Below are 7796 nucleotides of genomic sequence, written 5' to 3'. Positions count from 1 at the left end.
AAAAAATAAATAAATAAAATAAAAAATAAAAGTGTTGTGCATAGTCAAGGAATGCTATAAAATTACCATATATAATTATCATAGGCTGTGTGCAGTGGCTCATTCCTATAATCTCAGCACTTTAGGAGGCCAAGGTAGGAGGATTGCTTGAGCTCAGGAGTTCAAGACTAGCCTGGGAAACAGTGAAAACACACCTCTATTAAAATAAAATTTTTTAAAAGACAATTATAAAAATATATTTTATTAAATTTTTTATTAACATTATGGAGTCTTACTGTGTGCAAGTCTGTATTCCAGATATTTTCTTGTGTTAACTAACTTACACACTTAGTTATAAGATCATGGACTCGAAAGCCCAGTGGGTCCCCAACCTGGCTGTGCACAGAACCCCTTCGGGAGCCTGTTAAGGTGCATATTCTGTGGTCTCACAGGTCTAAGGTAGAGCCCAGGAATCTGCATCTTGACCACATTCCCTGAGGGATTGTGAAGCACCTACAAGTTTCTGATCTGGACCAGAGAAGGGAAGGAACTTGCCAGAGGCCTCACATTGAATTGGAGACCAGGTTGAGGCTAAAACCCAGATCTCCAGCTCCTGGCCTGATCCTTTCCCTCTACTCTTCAGTTGCCCCCAAGTACCGTAGAGGAATGAAGGTGGAGATGACTTTGGTGACAGGTGAGGATGCTGGTGATGGTGCTAAGGTGTACGGTGCTATGGTAGGCATTTCACATGGCTTATTCCATTTAATGGCAATAAGGATAGAAAAGGGGATATTCGACTGGGCACAGTGGCTGATGCTTGTAATCCAAACACTTTGAGAGACCAAGGTGGGAGAATTGCTTAAGGCCAGAAGTTTGAGACCAGCCTGGGCAACAAAGTGAGACCTCGTCTGTACAAAAAATCTTTTAAAATTAGCCGGGTGTGGTGGCACATGCCTGTAGTCCCAGCTACTTGAGAGGCTGAGGCAGGAGGATCCCTTATCCCTGGAAGGTCACTGCCATGAGCTGTAATCGTGTCACTGCACTCCCGCCTGCCAGCCTGGGTGACAGAGTGAGACTCTGTCTTAAAACACACGCACACACACACACACAAAAGGGGACGCTCTCTACAGCCACATGATCCCCTGGCTCATTTGAGCATCAAGTGGCAGATTTTAATGTACCCTTGGAAAAGGGAGACTATGAGTGAGGTGCAGAGATACTGGAGAAGTGAATTTGAAACCATACCCTCGGTGCATTGCCCGTTCTCCAGGAGCATGTGCCCTCAAGGCAAGAGTTGTCTGCTAACCCGGTTACTTGAAGACAGGGCAGGGTGGCAGGAATGAAACATGTATGTCCCACAAGGTGTGTACCTGATGCCCGTCCATCCATGCCAGCCTTCCACATGAGTCCCGTGTACCTATGGGTGCTCAGTGTGCACATATTTGTGTGTATGTCCTGCCCCCTCTGTGGGTGTGCATGTGTGCCTGGGCACGCTCTGCTGTGTGTAGCACAGGCTTGAAGCAAGCAGCACCTCTGTGTGTGGGCATACGTGCAGAGGAGGATGTGCTGCTGCCGGCTGGAGCCTCTCCAGCATTAAGAGGCTACTGAGAATGCGTGTATGTTGCAGGTGTATGTGTGTGTATGGAAAAGGTTGCAACGCAGAGCTCAGAAGGAGAAGGGCCATTAGAGAAAACATTTGTTTGTTTGTTGGTTGGTTGGTTGGTTTTAGACAGAGTCTTGCTCTGTCACCCAGGCTGGAGTGCAGTGGTGCAATCTTGGCTCACTGCAACCTGCGCCTCCTGGGTTGAAGTGATTCTCTTGCTCAGCCCCTGAAGTAGCTGGGATTACATGCATGCGCTACCATGCCTGGTGAATATTTTTAGTAGAGATGGAGTTTCACCATGTTGGACAGGCTGGTCTTGAACTCCTGACCTCAAGTGATCTCCTGGCCTCAGCCTCCCAAAAGTGCTGGGATTACAGACGTGAGCCACTGCACCCGGCCCACGCTTTTCTTATTCATGTCTTACCTCCATATTATGTGTATCATTCTTAAACCTGCCAGGTATGAGCCTGCCTCAGGACCTTAGCACTCGCTGTTCCCTCTGCCTGCATTGTTGCCCTAGACAAGCATATGCCTCACTCTCTCACCTTCTTACGTTCTTTGCTCAGATGCGCCCTGTCAGTGAGGATGGCTTTAGTTATCATATCTACCTTTGGTTATCATATCTACCTTTGCAAATCACTCCTCACCCTTACAGTCCGTATACCCCCAGTCCCTGCTTTATTTTTTATAGCATTTACCATCTGACTTACTTGTGTATTTATTATCTTGTTCCCTTACTTGAATGCAAGCAGAGGTTTTAATCTGTTTCCCTTCACACCTGTGAACAGTGCCTGGCCCTTAGTTGGTGTACAATAAATACTCATGGAATGAATGAATCCATGCACCACCTGTACGTATTTTCTTTAAATTTTGCCAGTGAAATGTCCACTTTAGCCTCTCCTTAAGCAGTAATATACCTGAGATCACAAGTGTGTTTATTATACCTCTTTTCCAATTCACATTTGAAATGTACATAACTATTAAGATTTTAAATATCAGGGTACCACCTAAAATCCCTTTTGCTTCCATTAGTGGTGGGGGCACTACACTCTAGGAACCACCAGACCAGTCCAATCCCTCCTTTGGACAAATTGGATGCACTGAGGCCCCAAGAGGGTCAGGGATCAGCCCAGCGTCTCGCCCAGATTGTGACAGGACAGACCCTAGAACCAAATCTCCTGACTTCTAGTCTTCTTTTCTTTTGTAGTTTGAGGGAAACATGGAGGGCAGGACTGCATGATTCAGCCTTTCGCTAGCAGGAGACTCATCCTGTTGGAGTGGGGCCAGACCTGCCTGGTAACTGGTGAATGGCAGCAGAGGAGAGGGCCATGGCAGGGTCAGCAGCCTCCAGCGCCCCAGAGCCATGGTGTCCTCCTCTGAGGGGCCCTGGAGTTCAAAACTGATTCTGGCTAGAAGTGACATGGGGATCCCTGTGCAGAGAGGATGCTAGGGGGTGTTGGGAAGGGGGATGGGGTTGATTATGAGCAGAAGAGTGAGACCAGACCCAGAGAGGGGTGGTGAAGACAGGGAGAGAGACAGATACAGCCCCAGCCTGGTCGAGTTATGCAGAGGTGGGTGTGTGCAGAAGCCTACAGTTAACCAGCCCCCCCAAGGTGTGCACAGTGCTTTGTACTTTAGAAATCATTGCTGCATCTCATTTACTCAGCAGCTACTCTGCAAACCAGATATTATCATCCCTGTTTCACTGATGATGAAGTTGAGACTCAGAGAGGTGAAATGATTTACTGAAGGTAGCCCAGCAATTTGAATTGGATGCCTTGCTGAGCCATAGATGGGGGAAGAACTGGCTGCACCTCTGATTGGATTTGGTAAAGGAGGGCTGTCTGTGGGAGGAGCAGGCAGGCTGAATGGATTCAGGAGCGAGGGGCCGGCTGGAAACCCACAGTCCACTCACTGGCCAAATAACCTTGACAAATCGCAAAACCTTTCTTTTTGAGGCTCAGTTCCCTCATCTGTAAAATGAGAATAATGGCACTCCCTAACTCACATCTTGTGAGGATAAAATAAAACAACATGATGAAAAATGATAACACTGAAACCGAACGCCTCGCACATTTGATGTGCTCAGGAAGCAGCAACTTGAGTGATGAACATGAGTGCACCCGGCCCCTGACGAGTTTGCGCACAGTGACCACCTGCCATGACTGAGGGATTCCCAGTGCCTTCTTTGGCAGCTGTGAGTGAGCCTGAGACCCCGTCTGGGGGACCTGCAGGGGTTGGGGGCAGGTTTGTCTGTCCCAGAGCCCCAGGCTGGTGATGATGCCTCCTGGGGATAAACCTCATCTCTCTGTTGTTTACCCCATGTGCGGTGACTTTGTCATTATCATTCCTCCTGCGTTTTTTCTCTGAGTTATTTATTTTTCTGTGAGGAAGGAATGTGGGGAATTTACCACAGGGCGCTGGCCTTCACATTCAGCTGGGCTGCAGGGCGTCCTTTCCTATAAGAAGGAAGCTGCTGAGACAGATGGCAGGAGAGGTGGAGGCGGAGGGTCCTAGCTGGCTCTGTGGCCCAAGGAGTGGGGGGCGGTTATGTAACTCACTGGAGGCCCAGGTTCTGGTCTCTGGTCTTGAGCCTGGTAATGTACGTAGCTCCTGTGGAACTGTTCCTGGCCCTTCCCATTTACCCCTGGCCTGTGGGCAAGCCCAGTGGGTGTGTTCTTCTATCAAAGTTTCCTTTCTATTCAGTTAGTCTAGGTTTGGGGTATGGGGGTGGGTAGGAGAGTGGGGTGGGGGTTATCTTGAACCTCCTAGTCTCTGCTGAGCTATCCTCATTGCTTAGAATGCTTCCTTATCTCCATGTTTCAAGATCTAGGACATATGTCACCTCCTCCAGGAAGCCTTCCTGGATTGCTTCATCCTAATTCATCTTTCTCTTAGGTTCTATGTTCTCCCCTCACTTCATGAAACATTCTTCCTCTTAGATCTAACACAGTGATTTGAGACTTCATCTCCCTCTTCTCTCACAAGCGTGTTGCTCTCTCCTTCCTTCTCCTCCCACTCCCAGGAACCACCCTCTAGATCTTTGATCTAGAATCTAGAGGAATCTTGGATTTAGACAAATCTAAAATTCATCTCCAGGGATGAATGGTGAAGCAAAATATGAAGGGGGAGGCTTTGGATTGTGGAAGTGCTCATCCTTTAGTAGTTTATTTAGTCAACACAGTGATGGTTTCAGCCCCTCCTGGCTGATGACTTCTGCTGAGTCTGGGGACATTTACAGAGGACAGAGACCAGTCCTGACCCTAGGCTGGCACAGGGCTAAGGAGAAGGACCACATCTTTGTGGTGGGCCCAGAGTGTGCCAGGCCCTGGGAAGAGTAGGGAACCCACAGATGACCTAGGCCCCGCCCTGACCCTGGCAGAGGCAGTTTAGGGGAAACCACCTCTTTCCCCTGCCCTGACTTGCCACCATTTTGTCCTTTAGATTATGTGTTTTCTCTGGAAAGGCAGGGTGTGACGGTCCTTTCTGTATTCCTAAGGCTTCCAGGGAGCTGGGAGTGGGGAGAGTGAAACAGCAGGAGGGGGCTTCGTGAGCACAGGCCTAGCTCACTAGGGTTGGACTGGAGAGGTGGAAGGCTGGGCTGTGATCCTGTGATCCTCTCTGTGAGCCCTCCCTTTTCAGTTTGCTGTATAGGGGCTCAGCCTGCCTCTCTCTGGGTTACCATCTCAAAGTTTCTAAAAATCGACTGATTATAGATTAATGATTACCCCAGTAGAGTGGGCAAGAGAGAGGCTGTGGCTCCTGGCCTTTGGCAGGGCCCTGGTCAGCCAGCAGGGAGCAGGGCTTGTGGTCTGCAAGGATAGAAGATGGGTCGGGCCTGCGCTGACTGAGGAGCCCTCATCTTAGCTTCTCCTAACCCTTCCATCTCTGCCCTCCCTGATCCTGACCCAGTGCCAGCAGAGAGAAACCAGAAGTTTGGCCAGGCCCAGCCTCCTTCCCCTGGGTTTCTGAGTTTTCTCAACCTGCTCTTTCCTCTGAGCCCTGTTTCTGTTTGGGGCCTCTGGGCCAGGTTGAACAGGGGAGGAGCACTGATCTAGGAGTCTGAATGGACTGATAAGGGCTTCCGACAAGAAATGGCTGTTGGGCTGGGCCTGGGTGGGTGAGTAGGGAAGGTGAGTTTGCTCTGTGGGGAGCTCTTTGGAAGGAAGGCGTCCAGGCTTGCAATCAGTCAGACCATGAGGGGCCCTTGCTAAGCTGTGAGACCTGGAGTGAGTTAGCTGCTTCTGTGTGCCTCATCTTCCTCATCTACGAAATGGGGATAAGGGAACCTCCTCTCTGAGCTGCTGTGAGGATTAAATGAGAAAAGGCACATTAAACCCCTGGCTTGGCAGCATCTGGTGCTCCCAGAATGTTGGCTCTTGTCATTCTCAAAGATTTCATGTTTATTCTGCCAGTGCCAGTGGAAGATGTGGAGGGGACCAGGGAGGAATACAGAGGTGAAGCCGTAAAGGCCCCTGCCCTCGAGGCCGCTGCAGTCTCTAGGGGAAAATAGGGCCCAGAGCCTGATTGCTACAAAGCAAACACTGGGAGGGGGCGGCATGGCCCACGTGACTGGCCCTGGACTGGGCATTGGGCCAACCTGGGCTTGAATTTCAGCTCTTCCTCTGGCTGGCTGTGCCACCTTGAGCAAGTCACTGCGCCCCTCTGAGCCAGCGTCTTCTCTAATGTGGAGATGAGGATAGTGCTGGCCTCCTGGGTTGCTGTGGAAGTAAATGAAATAAGGCCCTGTCCTGGTACCTGGCATGTGGTGAGCACACCCTGAAAGATAACTTTTACTAGAATGAATAATACACAAGGTGATGGTTATGAAGTGGTGCAGATAGAACGTTGGTGGATCAGGGAAGGCTTTTTGGAGGGGGTGGTAGCATTCTAGGTAGGCCGGAAATCTGAGGGATTAGGGCATGTAGAAAGGATGTGAGACAGAGGAGGGTTCCCGGTAGAGGGGGTCTGTGCAAACGCTGCTCTGCAGGCAGGAATTCATTGGGCAACTGTGGGAACTGCAGGCCACCGAACTCCCTCCACTGTTGCTGAGGGCACAGAGAGAAGGTGAGTGAGCTCTCGGGCAGGCCCCAATGGAGGGGCTTTGAATGCCAGGATGAAGCCTCTCCTCTTGATCCTCCATGTCCTGGGGAGGCAGCAGAGGGTTTTGAGCAGGAGAGAGGCATGAGTGGAGCCCAGAGGGAGGAAGATGAATCTGGCAGCGTGGGGCGGGTAGATTGGCGGGGGAGAGACTGGGGTGGAGAGGCCATTTAAAAGGCTGTTGCAAAATCGGTTTTCCTGATAAAGAGCTGGGCTGAGTCATCTGTGGAGGAGAAAAGTCATATCCAGCTCCTTCGTGTTGCTGTCGATGTGGGATTTTCCTGGCTTCGTCAGCCAGGCAATTGGCTGCCTTTGCTGGAGGCTTTGAGAACCAAGGCCCGAAGGCCGGCAGGAGCATCCAGGGAGAAGCTTGGCTTCAGGGAGGACCCAGCAGAGTGAGTAAGATGAGCACCCAGAGGTGCCTTTGTGGCTTGGGGTATATGACTTAGGGCATGTGGTATCCCCCTCTGATCTTAGTCTCTCCTCTGGGCATCAAGGGAGAGGTATGCGGTGATTTCTGCCAGCCTGTGAGTGGTGAGGCGGGGGCTGGGCCTGGGGCTCCCCACCCCACTTCTGTGTCTTCTCCCATGCCCGGCAGTCTTTCCCACCAAAGCCTAGATTATTCTCCTCCCAAGAGGAGGTCTGGCAGTCTGCCGGCCCCAGTCAGGTTGCACTCGCCATGACTCTGGGGATGGAGAAATCCCCAGGGCCTGGAGCCTGCGTCATTTCCTCCTTTCAGCGGGAGGAATGGGGAAGGGGCTGCCAAGGTAGCCAGGCCATCACTCAGGCCTCTCCATTTTCCTGCCCCCAGCTGAGCCAGAGGTTGTGCAGTGGCCAGTCATTGGTTCCTTCCTGACCTCACCAGGGGGACAGTTTACCCAGCCTGTTTACCCTTCCTGTTGCCAAGACCCCTGGACAACCACAATGGGCTGCCTTGAGCCAATCTCTATTCCTACCCCTGGCCCCCTGGCCCACCCCACCCCACCCGACCCTGGCTAGACACTCCCATTGACGGCATCGTGTGAAGAAGCATTTCCTTGAATTCTCCCTGTCCTGACCTTCTGCTCTGGCCTCCCCTCCCCGGCCCCACCTCCCTCCTGCGGATCCTCCGTCC

At 51.3% G+C, this 7796-nt stretch overlaps 2 protein-coding genes across 3 annotated transcripts in view; both read left to right on the top strand.

Annotated features, from left to right (window-relative positions):
• The window catches only part of LOC108532079 (wiskott-Aldrich syndrome protein family member 2-like), a 36317-nt gene that overhangs the window by 12809 nt on the left and 15712 nt on the right, over positions 1–7796 (top strand). The gene's annotated exons all lie outside the window — the stretch shown is intronic.
• LOC108532039 (synaptopodin) overlaps positions 1–7796 on the top strand; it is a 40521-nt gene that overhangs the window by 19751 nt on the left and 12974 nt on the right. The window contains exon 1 of one of the 2 annotated variants that reach the window (XM_017875767.1): positions 6873–7077. The exons of the other annotated variant lie outside the window; for it this stretch is intronic. The gene's annotated coding sequence lies outside the window, so the exon portion shown is untranslated. Of the gene's footprint in view, positions 1–6872; positions 7078–7796 lie in introns of those variants that run through there. 2 annotated transcript variants of the gene reach the window in all.

This window comes from Rhinopithecus bieti, unplaced genomic scaffold (assembly GCF_001698545.2).
Source record: "Rhinopithecus bieti isolate Rb0 unplaced genomic scaffold, ASM169854v2 scaffold_7673, whole genome shotgun sequence".
Taxonomy (NCBI): Eukaryota; Metazoa; Chordata; class Mammalia; order Primates; family Cercopithecidae; genus Rhinopithecus; species Rhinopithecus bieti.
The sequence above is the reverse complement of the archived record's forward strand: the minus strand, read 5'-3'. Positions and strand labels throughout refer to the sequence as shown.